We start from the raw sequence: 15,328 nt of genomic DNA, 5'->3' as shown, positions 1-15,328 counted from the left end.
GCAAACAACATAGAGAACATCAATGAGTATTGATATTTGAAGTTCAGTCAAAGTTCAATATTCAGCCAGTCTTTGCGCAACTAAAAAGTGAGGTTAACCTCCAGAGTGCAAGACATAGTTAAATTAATGGGTAAGAAGAGGCTTGATGTTTTCATCGTGACTGAACTTTTGTAAGACCTGAAAGCTTTAACGAAAGCTCTCAAATCTCATTCCTAAGCTTCAGCTCAGTGGTGTCCTGTGAATGCTGTCTGCGAGTTGCTGCATCGCGTGTGTGTGCACTACGAGCAGTCACCCACGGGCTACAACCACAGCACAGCTATAAATCCTGCCAGGATAAGCCTTGAACCTCACCTACTTTAAAATGCAGTTGGCCTGACACACAATAGCCATGGCTCGGCCTAACGTATTCACACAGAGGAAATAGTGTGCAATGAGATTTCCTGCTGTGAAAGGAAAAGGTGGGAAGTCACTTCCTGTGTAGATGTGAGGGGAGATCATGTGACGGGTGGGAGAGGACAGAGGTTCCCTTCTGGACGCTGAATGGGTCAACCGTGCATTCCTGCCTCACAATCCCCCCATGTGACGTGACAACAATACCCTAATGGTTGTCTATCAACCTGTCAATGGCACGGAGATGAGCCGTTGCCATGACAACAGCCATAAAGCCGTAAGGACAGGCAGAGATGGTGTGTAGCTTATATACAGTTTTATATCACACAGAGCACTGACATTTAGGAGACGTGAGCTACAGTCCTAAGAACATGGATGTATAACGGGGGAGCATCCTTCATTTGTGCTCCATTGAGAAGTGTTTTTGTTAACACAAAATCACATTTTTTGACCACACATATGTTTGTTTGCTCTGTATCTGTATGTTTGTTTGAGTCCCTTGGCTTGCACCAAAAGTTGTTTAATGCCATTTTCAAAAACACAAGCTAAGACGTGATAGAAAGTCATACTAAACGAATGACTGCTTAATAAAGTATGTAGCAAGGTTAGCTTACATATTTTTCTCAGGATTTTTGGGGAGCAGAAAGAATGACTCCAGTGGGTGATAATGTTGCTCTGTGTCTGCTGAATGTGTAAGTAGGCAGTTCTTTGCTGACAGGTTGGACATATACAATAATAATATAATAATAATACATGAGGCTTCATTTCTGTGAGTTTGTTTTAGGGAGCATTTTTGCTCCCTAGATGTAAACAAGAGTCCACAGCCACGCAAGCGGCTTGGTGAGGCTGCACTTTGCCTAAGTGCAGCCTCACCAAATTTTAACAATAGATTGAAGATGTTTACCATCTTAGTGTGTTGGAATGTTAATATTTGTTAACACCAAACACAAAGTACAGCTCAGGCTGATGGGAATGCCATCAGTTTTGCAGGTATTTGCTCATAAACCATAGTACTGGACAAGGGATGAATGTCTGTATAAAATGTCATGGCAATCCATATATTAGTTTTTGAGCTTTTTCAGGCTGGCCCAAAATGGTGGACCAACTTACCAATCACTCGACACTGCTGTCTTGAGAGCCACGCTGCTACCATGGCAAATAAATCAGTTCATACATCATAAAACACTTTGACTGGTGTTATTTGGTTTGGTATCGTGTTCCTAATTTCAAACCTTCAGACTATCATCACATTAAATGAGCTTTAGCATTACATGTACTTTAATTCCCTGGGAATGCTTTCTCAAATTTCAATATTTCTTTCAAACAAAGCAGAGCCGTTGATTGCTGAATCTGACTTGTAGAATAATTGGCTGTAAAGCTAACTGCTCATGATGTGAGCCCAAATATTGAAACATTTTTTACCCTCTCTCTCCATCGTTATTCACTTTCTTTGCATGGTGTCTCAAAATCATATATTTAGCACACAAAAGAACCAGAAGAAAACACATTTTGCCATGATGTAAGAAATCTTGAGGCCTGTTACTACTTTTTTGGGAAGGAGAAATGTCTGTATTCATGTTGTAGTACCCGTGGAATTGTGAATTTGACATGCTGCCGGGGCTGAGATTTTACCCAACCCAACAATATTTGGATTTACAACTAAAATTCAACACTGTGTAAATGTATAAAAAAGCTATAAACAATGAAATAAAGGTATTCTGTTCTGTTGTGTTGTTCCAGGGTGTGATTTATAAATTTGAGGGAGTTTTACTACATTAAATGTCTGCCTAATCAACTGGCTCCCATGATGTTTCCTTCCCACTGTGGTTTCACCACTGAGACTCATTACCTTGTTAAACTGCACTGAAGCAGGTAATGTGGATCTTTGTGGATATGATTTCTGAGTCAGAGATGATGTTGACCTTGACATAGTAACATGGAGTGACATTAATTAATTTCTCGCATGTTCTATTCACAGTGCGAGTGGGCTGTGTGTTTGCGAGTGACTTGGCCCTGGTATATTAGAACGTATCCATTTAACAAATGTTTTCTCTGGTGTGACTCATCTAAAAATATACAGATTTCGGAGGTAACAGCACATCTCATCTCTGGGGATAACCAATGATTCTCACGAACATAAATAACAAAAGGTAGAGAAATTGGGTGGTTCGCATCATACTTTTTAATCTGTTTGTGAACAGCAAATTAAAAGGCAAATAGTAAATGGGCTGAAATAATAATTCGGTATTCTTCAGAAGTGACACCCAGGTTATATTCAATGTGTAGGACAGTAAAAGCACTTTTACGCTGTCCTAGTCAGACTAAAAAGTGTTTCCATGCCTGTTTCTCACTGTCAGCACACACAAGAGGCTTTTTAATAGCTCAGGATGAGCACTTTATAATGCAAGTGTATGGAGAGACGAGAGGGGAGACAAAAGACGTTCTACACTGTGATTCAGGGAAATTGTCTCCTTCTCTTTGTGTGCAGACAGCCAGGAGAGAGTAATGCATCAATCACAGCTGTCCTCTGCAGCCCTGCTCGCCTCCCTACATCCTCATTCACAGAGTGAGCTCAGCTTTGATCACAGTGTTTCAATATTGTGGTTGTATCCTTTCAGTTTTTTCCACTGCAAAGCTATCATTGATCTGATTATCCCCTGGCAAATGCTGCATGCCTCACTTTGACCTAAAAAGGAAAGCATGAATTAATCCACAGAGAAAGTTGTACGATTAATTTGTTATCAAGCCACGGTGCACCTTTTGTGCACGGTTACTGTCCAAAAGCCGGTGTCAAATGCAACTTCCAGATCCAATTCTAACACTTTTAGCAAGGTCTATTGTGAGGGTGATGTCAGCTACACCCTCTCATCCTCCACCCCAGGGATACTCCCATAAGAGGCCTTATGGGAAGGATTGAGAGGAGTCCTGTGATTGGAGCTTCCTGTTATCTCCTAACCACAGCAACACGGCTGGCAGGACCCCTGTTTCTGCAGAAAACTGGCACTTGTGTGGGTTTTCTGAGGTGTACATGTGACTTTGTGTGTGAATGTCAAGAACTGTATTTGCATTCAAATGCATGTCTCAGAGTGCCTGTCTGTGCGTGTGATATAGGAAGTGTGGATATAAATATTTTAGAGAAAATACAAAGGCAGAATGTTGTGTGAGAAATGCTATAGCTATAGTTTAAAAATTCCATTAAAATGACACTTTCACATGTTTATGGCTGGGATTTGTACAACAATAACATAATCCAGCAGAAACAAAGTGCAACGATCTGTGAAATATTGTGTGTACTGTCTTTCACATTATAATTACATTGTTTCAATGTACAATTACACCAGACCAGGCGTATCAAATCTCCATCTTCTCAAGTCATTTATGTGTATAACTGAATCCTATAAATCTTGTTTTCTGCCAGTGTTATATGAATATTGCAACCTGTTTCCTGTACACAACAACATGTTTCAAGAATTTTCTAGATGTGAGTGCAGGTTGGTACACTAGAATATTGAAACATTTTACTTGATCAGAACATGCCTGCTAGAATATAGAGTGGATCTGCATTGGAAATAAGCTGAAATATTTCGGCACTGGCAGATTTTAAAGACTTTAAAGCTGCACGGATCAATAATTTTATATTAACTATGAATCAAAGTGACTGCTCACAGTGACGAATCCACAGATAATTATCACCCGCCTCTGCAGTCCTCAGTTCTGGAGAATGTTTTAGCCACCTTCAGGTCGTTATTTTGACTTTACAGAACGCAACTTTACTCTCACTCATAGGTGGAAATCCCATGGGGTCGGGGCTAGCTTGTTTGGTAGCTTGTTTAACGGCTTATTGGACTGCAAGTCGCTTTCAACAGCTAGAGATTCACAGATTGATCAGCTGGGGACTGAAATAGGACGTTTTTTGGGGGGGAGGTTTTGCGAACAAATATCCAATTTTCTGCTGGTCACATTGAACGTTAGAAATCTCATATCACAGTCACACTCACACATGCTAAAACATGTCTTAGGTGTATGGAAGTTATTCATGAGAGTGAAGAGGAGGCAACGCTCACTATTTACATCTGTAGAGAAACACACAGAAAGAGATGCTGTGGATATGTTGTGGATATTATCAAGCATGGACCAGGTAATGCAACAGTGAACACAGCTGGTGGTGACGATGTCATTCAGACCATAGTGGTCTCGATCGGTAATTATTAACAACAAGCCTCCTCCACATGTGGCTCATCTGCTGCTGGGAAAACGGAATTGCGGGTGAAAAAATACCAAAGGCGAGTTCTTTTAAATAAAACTGTTGACAAATATAGTCAGAGCAGACAGAGAGAGAGAGAGAGAGAGAAAGAGAGAGACAGACAGACAGACAGACAGACAGGTGTAGATGTGTGCTTGTGTGTCTGACGGGAAAAGCAAGGCAGATTACTGTAGTTTAAAAAATGAGATGGAGAATCAAGTAGAATTAAAATGGTGAGATAAGAAATAGGATACTGTCTTCTTTCAAATATTTTTAAGCAAAATGTATTTAAAAATGGCTTAGTTTATAGGCTACTGCAATTTATTTTCAGCTCCTTCTAGTGAAAATTCTCATGTTATTTTATAATCAGTGTTTCAGAGAAGAGACGTCCTCTTACTTAGGTAGAGTTACTTACGTCTAACTTGACTCCTCTACTCTGTACAGGATGCAAGTTAATTAGGATAATATGACCGCGCGGTGAACCTATGAACGTAAGTCATATTTAAACAACTATTGCTTTGTGTTGTTGGCCAGAAGAAAAGTAGTAAGACTTCCCTCTGTGTGCACGTATCCTATACAAGTACAATTTTGGCTGTATTATTTGGGTCCCCTTCAAAAATTGCTCTTGAGAAAGTTTATGTTTATTGTCCCCCCAACTGTTAGATGAAATTTACGTCCAGGGTCTAACTCATTAACTTTGTTTTCACTGAATGCTACCTGCTCAGCACATAAAAGCAGACACACATAGTGAGCAACTAGCTGGTGAACACAGGGGAACATTTAGCTGCTAAAGATTCAGTTATTTACCTCAGGATTTGATTGAGACCAATACAGAGGGACAGTGAATATTGGAGTTATATTTACCAGGTGGTCAGAAACACGACTCCAGATGATTCTAAGTTGCTCCGTGTGTGCTAGTTGTGTAAATAGGAAACTGTTAAAACACTCACCATATCAGCCATTTAATATGTTAAGAATGTGTTCATAGCTTATGGCGCTGAAATGTTTAATTGATAAGGATTTTTTTTGCAGTGTATTTGTTATCTTGGCTGGAGTTAGTACTAATTTAACTGAACACACTACACAACTTCTGTACTATTGATTTTTGCATCTCACATTCTTATCAGCAGTGATGAAAGCTGCAGCTTCTCATTTTTGCTGTAAGTGGCACTGACCGAATACACTGCCTCGAGAGCTACAACACCCGTTTCCAGGTGCACAGAGAGCCAGTCCTGCTGGGTGTTAAATGCAAGCGCTGAAGCTTCAGGAAAACTCGCTGGAAAGTCTCACATCCTCATCCATTATTGATAGCGCCTTAAGCCTTCCTTGTGCTCCGGATGACAAACTAAAACCAGAAGTGGCAACTCTGTAGCATAATACTGAAGGAAGGATTGTGTTTGAAATATGAATTTCACTCGCCTGTCCAGCAGTGAGTCATCCTTTGATGTCCCATCAGTGTGTTTGTAGGGAATAGCAATTAGCTACTAATAAATGATGTCAGTAGTGAACCCTGTCCCAGATGGTTAGTGAGTAGAAGGGAGTTGAAGGTTAGGAGTCCAGGGCTACGGCTCTGTGTCGTCGTGCACAAGTGTTTGTCTACTCAATTATAACTTTCAGTCAGTTTAATTAACCTAAAATCAACATTAGCAGCTGAGTGCTGAGGTCAGGCAAAGGACTTACATTGGCAGCTCATTTCTCAGAAGCCTCGATCTGAGTAGGAGGAAGTTTCCTGAAAGAGACAGAAAGAGGAACACTGTGTCAGTGTTTATGTGTGTTACGAATCCATACAACTGTGTCATGCTTTCCTTGTTAACTGACAACCTGAGCAAACTTCACTACAGACACACACCCACATGGACAGACACAGAGCGAGAGGATAAGGCTTTGCCGTGCAGCATTGCGAATCGTGTTAAAATAATCTGATTGAGAACCAGTGCTTCAGGGCAACTTGTTTTCAGGTTCAGGACAGCAAAGTGTCAGCAAGCAGCTCCACCTTGTTGTCTACTTTACTCTTCCCTGCCCTACTTTCTCTCTCTCTCTCTCTCTCTCTCTCCTTCCTGTTCCTCCTCTCCCACACCTTGGAGAGTAGTACTAAGGCACCGACTCGCTTTAGCACATTTCAATCACAGCAGTCTCCCACTCATACATATTCCAGTCACTGCAGTGTTATAGAAGCAATGACAATGTTGGATCAGGGCTCTTTTCACCTCAGGCCTCCGCAAACAGTCATACACTCACCATGTGTCTTCTCTGATAACACCACACGGTCCACACTGAAGAGTTTGATCTGTGCGCAGACACAAGATTGAGCATGTGCATCTACAGTATTTATGTGTATGTGAGTGTATGCTTGAGTTTATATCTATATCTTGATGCCCGTGTTAAGTGTACATTACAGCCCCGTCAAACACACTGCAACAACACCGCCTCTATTTTCTTTTGATCATTTCCACTGTCAGAGAAGGAGTTCAAGCTTCTCAGCATCAACTACAAAGGCCCAAACTTTGACAAGTGCCATCTAAAATCTGTGGGAGAACGACTCTCTGAGGTCATACATCAAACTGCTTCCAGGCACTCTTATTTTGCATTATGGATTCCCCTTTTCCTGAAAAAGTCAGTAAGAAGGCGCCTTTGTTCATCGGTCCCACAAGCACTAAAATATACAGTGTGTAGAAAGGTATGACCTTGATGTTAATATTCAAATGCAGTGTTTTATTGTTTTTTTCTCTAGCACATACCCAACTCACGGCATGAAAAATGTTGGATATTCCCTTTGATATTTTGCGCATTCATCTGTTGCTAGTCTTTGATGGTGGCAAACACGCAAGGATACTCAAGAGAGTGGATAGCACATAAACACCAGAAGAATTCAGTGCAAAAGAACACAACAGTATCCACATATGAACCTGTTCCTGTTTTTTAAATGTCCACGACACATGGATACATATCCATGACGTAAAAGGGTGTTTCCAATTCTACACACAGATCTTTATCAGCTCTTCTTGGACCAACACAACCTCAACTCTTTGCATATCTGCAGATCCATCAATAGAGGTTTGGTGTCTGCTTTGATTTTCACTTGTGGTCAAAATCAAAGCAATCCACACAAACACTGCTGCCCCAGTGTCTCAACAAGGCAAAACAAAATGTCATGTTCCTTGACCCAGACCATTCAGAATTGCCTAGACACACCACTCTGGCCCAAACATCCACAACTATTGTAATATTTGTTAAAACAGTTACACCACTGTGGTTAGCTTTGATATTCCGGACAGAGTCAACAAACACAAAACTCAAAAGTGCTGTGACCTTTTGCAATAAAATGTCAAAAAAAATTGCACAGACACACAAACACACACCGCTTAAGTGTTAAAGGTCATCTCGGTGTCGGCTTTGAGAAGAAGACTGACAAGAACAAGAACACATCACCTGTTAGTTACCATTATAAATATGGCTCACATTAATTGTGCACAGAGAATAAAAGTGTGATTTTAAACTAAGTAAGACTGCAAATGTATAAGATAAAAATAAATTTGATAAGGGGTAAAGTTGATTCTCCCTTTCTTCCCCCATGTACAGCTGAAGCAACATCAAGAAGCCATTACGATTCCTTACATGTCCTGGGAGAACAGAAACTCACATTTTTAAGCCCATTCATAAAGCACAGATGAACTTTAATAGAAGACAAATGAAAGGCACTTTATGGAGTTTTGGGGATTGAATCTGGAATGAGATTCATGCCAAACCACTTCTCTCGCTTCATGGCCCGCTGCAGATTCGTAGGACTAATGTCAAACTGCACTTCACTGCATTGGGCTTGTTGGGACAGAGTAAGATAAATTAGAAATGAGACTGGGAAACAGATTGAGGCATCAGGCCAGAGGGAACTGCTAATTGTGCTCTTCATTTCGGGAATGCATTATAAATGTCTGTAAACTGGCCGTGGAAAATCTCTATCACTGATGGAAATTGGCCCCAATTGAGAAACAATTACATTAGACTAGATATTTTGGATTTTGCATCTAAATTGAGTGCATTGATGACCGCAGCAGATATCTCACAGATAAAACAGATTTTATCAGCAGATAAAACACAACAACAATTCTACAATATACATTTCAAATACAGGAACTGATTACAGGGCACAGCCTGTACAGATGTAGGCCTCTCATGCCTAACATAGCTTTCAATACTTTCATACTTATTCTGATGTAATTCAAAGTGCAAAAATCCTACTTTTCCCCTAACAGGAAGTGGGTCTAGATGTGATAATAGTCTCTGTGGTCCCCCGGTAAGGATTAATGTACAATGCGTGTCACTGTGGTCTGTTCAGGGACACTCCAATGCTGGTTAAAGCAGGGAGTTCTGTTCATATTTGCAGAGGTTTAAGAATATCTCATAGTGTTGATTTGGTTTTTAAGATTACAAATGTTACCAGAGGTAGGCTGTAACCTTTTGCAATAAATTGAAACTGTAACAGTAACTTTAATGCAGCATACATTTCACTTATGCTCAAATTCATTATGGTTGAAATATCACCAACAACTATTGGATAGATTTACTTTTACTTCTGTTTAGATATTCATGGAGCCCAGCAGAAGATGAATCCTACTGACTTTGAAAATCCTGTGACTTTTACTCTAGCGACATCATGAGGTTGAAATTTGGTTTTAAATGAAATGTCTTGGGAACTATTGGATGGACTGCCATTAGATGGTGATCTCGTGATCCCTTAACGTTTCATGCAGAGTCATCAGGTTATAATTTGTCCAATACTATGGCCAAATACCTGCAAAACAAATTATATTCCCATCAGCTTCAGATGCACTTTGTGCCTAAGTAAGCTACAGCCTTGCAGAGACACCATGAACGCTTAGTCTTAAACTGTCTCCCCCCAATATTTGTCAAGTCAACACCAAAACGGCCCTGCGATGGACTGGCGACCTGTCCAGGGTGTACCCCGCCTTTCGCTCGATGTCAGCTGGGATTGGCTCCAGCCCCCAGCGACCCCGTACGCAGGATAAGCGGTTGACGATGGATGGATGGATGGATGGACACCAAAACACATTGGATAGTCAGTGAACACCTGCTTCATGGTTGTGTTCATGTCACCAGCAACAGTGTCTGTTTAAATTGCAGCATCACTGATGCACATAAACATAAAGCAGCATGTTACTGCTGTTGTTGATGAACCCATCTGGTCAGATGGTTGTCCATGTAACAGACTGGAAGATGATCTGAGTTTCTCTCATTTACTCCTTTGAAAACTGTGCCTGTGATTGATTTGTTACTAAACTGTGTCGCTGTGAACTAACTGGGTTATCAATGTGTTGCAGGTCAAAATGCACACACACTCGCGGGTGGCAATTCTGTGCACGACCGTGCAGTGTCTGTGGTGCACTCTGTGTCCTGGGTGTGTTCTGCGTTTTACTGAACATGCAGCTGCTGGTTAAAGACTTAATACTGAATATACAGAGAAAAATCATTGTGTTTTGTTGTTTTTACTAGTGCAGTGCTGTTCACAGGCGCTGATGTGTACCTCCATGCGGTATTTAGTGCAGTGCATGTTCAAAATGTGCGTCTCACATTGGTTTCACCTAGAGCATTAATAAAACTGAAACAACACGACAATGGCAAAGATACTGCAAGATATTCAGCGCTTCCTTAGAACTTCATAAAACTCTTATAACTCTGTTTCAACACATTCGTTTGTAACGTATATCAAACCTGCGTGATGACGATAACTCAGTTTCAACAATTCACTATCTGCGAGCGTACCCCCGCCCTCACTGTTGCAGAGACAAGCTGCTTGTGCTGTACATTAGCTTATTCAAAATCTATTCATTCTGCACGTGTGGCGTGTCCAAATTGCATCAAATGCGACACCGCACTCCTTTGGGTCTGCAGCAACACACCTGCCACGTGTTAGGTTGATTGGATGAATGGTTCTCGAAATAATCAAAATAATATAGTAATACCACCTATCTATTCTGGATTAATTCCAAAATGCATGGACAAGAGCTAAAGTTGTGGAAGTAATTGGCTCTAAATCAAACAATCCCTTGTCGTCACTTCTCAACCATGAAATACAATTACTGCAGGACCTGAAGGTCAATGTGTCTAGGTGTGTTATCCAGCAAACATTGATTATTCAAATGCTCTAACCCATGTCTGTAAAATGTGCACACTGTTACATAAATGTTGTCAAAACTATATTGGGCTGAAGAGGAAAGAGCTGGTGAAAAGGTCAACAGACACGAGAGTCCTTCAGAAATCTGTTGGGCCATTTCATGAAGATGAGGATGAGAACTTCTCCTACTTACACAATTTATAGCATTCAGTGAGCAGATGGAAGGCAACTTGAGTGTGAATGAAGATGAATCCCACAAGTGAGGCAGTGTGACAACGCTTTTGGAAAGAATCACATGCTCATTCCAAAAATCTGGAAATGCATGTTATAATTATGGTAATGACTCAGTAGCTGCCAGCGGATATGGCAACTGGATTAACTGTGGTCACTGCAATAATAGAAGTTGAGTGAGTGAGTGTGTGTGTTTGTATGTGAGAGGTGTGAGTGGATATGATAATAAAATGTTCATTAAATCAGTCAATTTATTAATGTTCATTTTGAAAATAGTCCTTTCGAATCCCTTTGATCTTGTTATAAAGACAGTTTTGGTAATATCAGTTTGAAACCAGCAGAGGCAGCTTCCCCTGTGAGATTTATTATTTCATGAAGAGCTATGATTTGATGATTTGATGATTAATCGATTGTCACAAGATGTAATCAGCTGTTGATGTCCTGGAAAGCTATCCCCAACAACATTTTGTCTTGTCTTTAGAGAGTAAAGATATGCTGTTCACATTGATTTTTAAGTGGTATTGATGGATAAACAGAAGTAATAATTACTTGGGAAAAATTCAAGTTCTTTAACTTTAACACAGAGAAATGTGTTGCTCCTAGTCACTACATGTCGGTGAAAGCTCAGAACTCCTCTGCTCTGCAGCAGATCAGAAAGTGTTTGAGGACTACCGTCTGTTTTCATGTTCTTTCTTTGAACTTCCTCCATGCTCTGAGAGAGGGGAGGGAGTACAGAGAGAGGGTGAGAAAGTGCTGGAAAAACAGCCAGCTCAGGCCCTCCTCAGGGCTAAAGAGTCACACACAAGATGAAAACAAAACTCTTTCAGCTGATGCCAAGTTTCTGCTTTGTCCCATCTTAACAACTTTAATGAGTTTGCATTTTGGTTTCAAAAGTTCCAAATAAAACATTAAAGTCTGCAGGGATGCAGTGTTTGTGCTAGACAAAGATCAATTGGTCTTTCTCTCTTTTTTTAAATTAAACTTCGATTCAACCCACACAGGACTTACAAATACAGTTAAATATTTGAGTTAAACACAACCAGAATTCATTACAGCTTGCAGCCCTCAAGTTCTCAATGGCACCTCCACCCAAATAATAATGTTTTGTCCAATCACTCATTACTTACTCATTACTCATATTTACATTTACATTATTTCCTTCTGTTGTCTGTTTTAGAACAATATTTTTTAAATACTGTAAGCAGGCCTAGAATTTCAGCTAGGCGGCAAGGCCAATGGACTCTTTGCTAAACCATGCCCCCCTTAGTAACTGTTGCTAAGTCCGACAAACTGTCAGACATGTTGGATTTATCACGCCGCTGTCCTTATATCTATAACTGCACTCCCTGGAGAAATATTGTCTAATTTTTGGAAAAATGAAAAAAGCGATCTCAGAAAGGAGACAGAAAGGTTTGCATTATACATTTGAAGACAGCAAACTTGAACATCAACATACTGTAGGTCAAAGCATCCACAGCAGCTACACAGTCAACAACAGGAACTAATGCATGAGAACTGCAGAAGATAAAGAGGGAGAGACAGTGCCTGGACAAGAGAGATAGATGTGATCCATCCATTGATTATAATAATGCAGTGTAGTGAGGATACAGACGTTTCATAGAGATGAGCATCTGTGTGTCACTGTTAACAGTCAACATGAGCTCTGTCCCTTGACATTATGAGAAGTTAAACATATTTCAGCAAAAAGGCACCTGATATAGCTAAAGAGCCAGCCAGCCAAACCCAAAGCTGGCTTATGTTATCAACGCATCTCTCTTGCTCTTGCTTAGTCTGCTCAAGCGGCACACAGAGCGATCCGGTGAAATCAAAACCACCACTGGTAATGTGTGCCGAGCTTCACTTGATGTTGCCCAATAAGAATTCAGAATCTCAACAAAAGACAGTGGTGTCTAAAAACCCTATTGACAAGAAAGCAGCATAGAAGAAAACTGTGATATCAGCCGTGTGGCAGTATGGACGGGGCATCAAGGCCAATTCTTGAAGGGCATAATGGCCATCGTGGTCCCCATGAAATTCCAGCCCTGACTGCAAGTGACTATTAGCAGGAACTGCAAATGTCTTTCATTTTGCTTATAGAGCTCCTAATGTCTGCATATCTAAACCTATTTTATATGGTTATCATTTTATATGTAGCCACTTTTAAGGTGATATAGTTTGAAGACTGCTTCAGGCTGGGTTCTGGGTGTTCTGGCTAAATGAACCACTGGCCATCTCTCACATATGTGAAAATAGCAGGTTCCAGGTAAAGTCTCATGTAGGAGAGACATGCCAAGAATCAGCAACTGCATCTTGCTTTCCTGCCAGAAATGTTGCATGAGTCTGAATGCCATATTACCTGTGTACATATGTATAATATCTGAGGAACAAATCCCAGTCAACTAGAATCTACGACATTACCATGTTTTTTTGTGACAGGTAGAGATTTCATCCACATGTACATAATTCAGTGCAAACATTTCAATGAATGACATCAGTTTGTATCAACAGATTTCCATTATTAGCTTTAATAAGACTAAAAGTCTACAGCCACACTAACGCTTTATGAGGCTGCATATCTAAACCTATTTTATATGGTTATCATTTTATATGTAGCCACTTTTAAAGGTGATATAGTTTGAAGACTGCTTCAGGCTAGTTTTTTTCTAATCTGAAACAAGTTCAGAAAACATTTTCAAACAGTTACTTATGGGAACAGTTTATTTTTTCTTCCATTTTCCTACAGATGTTTCAATTTGATCACTAGCAGTTTCCTCTAGACAGGATTTCAAAATTGCTTTAACCTTATGTCAAGTTTGCCCTTGATATAATTCTCTGTTGACCCAGTTCTTATTCAACAGTTGTATTTCAAATCAGCTTCCTGACAACTAAAGGCCAGATAATACTGGCAGGAAAGTGCCAACTGAAGATCCATTTTATGTTTTGAGCTGGCCAGTCTTTCTTTCAGAATCTTTGCTCTAATTCCTCCACAGCTGAATCAAGAAAAGATTAGCTCATTCTTTAACTTGCAATGTATCTTGTATCTTATCTTATAATATAATATGGACAGATTAGCCCTTGTAAGAATACTGATTTTTATTTCTAATAATTTTATTTCAATGTTCTAAACACATTTATGACTGCATTGATGCATTCGTGAATGACTTTGGCTACACTGACCACATTACTAAATTTTTTGACAATGTACTAAATTCAACTGTAATGTAAAGCAATATCTGTCAGATACAGGACAAGATAATCTAAAACTTGCATTCTTACAGAGCCTACCAATTTGCCTCTTACTGGCCAGACTTCTATTTTCCTTTTCCTCTGTCATTATTGGATGAAAAAGCTTAGAAGTCAAGGAGAAGTTGGTTCCTTTTAATTTTCAGAAATCAAAAGGTACCTGTCAATTGGCCATCTAAATCAATAACAGAGATTAAATTAAATAAGTAGTAAATTAGTCCCTGGTTTTATTTACTCAAACTTTCTAAGGCTCTCTTTCAGTGCAATCAATATGTATACCTTCTTCAAGAGTTTTTATTGTTTAGGAGTAGGGACGCTAAACTAAATAGTATAGTATAATAGTATACTAATAATAGTATAATAATAATATGTTGTTTTCTTAACATACTCTGCAGACACTCATGGACCAACCAGTTGGTGTTCTGTGTGAAACAGAAATGATCACTGTGTGTACCTGTCTGTGTTTGTGTTACATGTTGTATTCTAAGAAGTCTGAATGTTAAGACATCACATAAATCTTGCTGTGTGCCGCCCTCAGCTGTACCTGTTATAAGCCAGAAAACCCATATATGTTTCAGCCGTGGATGGTCGAGTGGCAGACGGTGTAAATGGAGACTGCTGGTAAAATGCAGGCCGACTGTGAACGCAGCATGCCAACTCTGCAGGACCTGGCTCAAGAGAGAGATGCACTACCTTCAGCCAATATGTGCACATACACACAGACACACACACACACACACAGTACATATTTTTGCATGGATACCTTTATTAAACAAAAATATACACATTGGCACAGTCACACAAATACAAACATGCATCCCGAGACACACACATTCACACCCACGCACGCACACACACACACACACACACACACACACACACACACACACACACACACCAGAGTCTAGCACTCCATTGACAGATGGATAGAGGGAGCAACAAGGCAGGGAAGGAAGGATTGAAATAGCGACTTGGACAAAATTCCCACATGACATTTCTTCAGACTGCTTTTAAGTATCAGTAACAATTTATCTCTGATGCCTTTGTGTATCAGTACTAGTACCTACTTGAAATAATTTCATTGAAGGTCG

The 15,328-nt window shown here is 40.0% G+C and overlaps 1 protein-coding gene across 8 annotated transcripts in view; it reads right to left on the bottom strand.

The window, feature by feature from the left end:
- Positions 1–15,328, bottom strand: part of dlgap4b (discs, large (Drosophila) homolog-associated protein 4b) — a 133,428-nt gene that overhangs the window by 32,772 nt on the left and 85,328 nt on the right. For 6 of the 8 annotated variants that reach the window (XM_046076270.1, XM_046076272.1, XM_046076277.1 and 3 more), the window contains one exon: positions 6,314–6,362. The gene's annotated coding sequence lies outside the window, so the exon portion shown is untranslated. Of the gene's footprint in view, positions 1–6,313; positions 6,363–6,454; positions 6,473–14,781; positions 14,863–15,328 lie in introns of those variants that run through there. The other 2 variants (XM_046076274.1, XM_046076273.1) reach the window with 2 other exon arrangements.

This window comes from Micropterus dolomieu, linkage group LG18, assembly GCF_021292245.1.
Source record: "Micropterus dolomieu isolate WLL.071019.BEF.003 ecotype Adirondacks linkage group LG18, ASM2129224v1, whole genome shotgun sequence".
NCBI classification, from domain to species: domain Eukaryota; kingdom Metazoa; phylum Chordata; class Actinopteri; order Centrarchiformes; family Centrarchidae; genus Micropterus; species Micropterus dolomieu.
The sequence above is the reverse complement of the archived record's forward strand: the minus strand, read 5'-3'. Positions and strand labels throughout refer to the sequence as shown.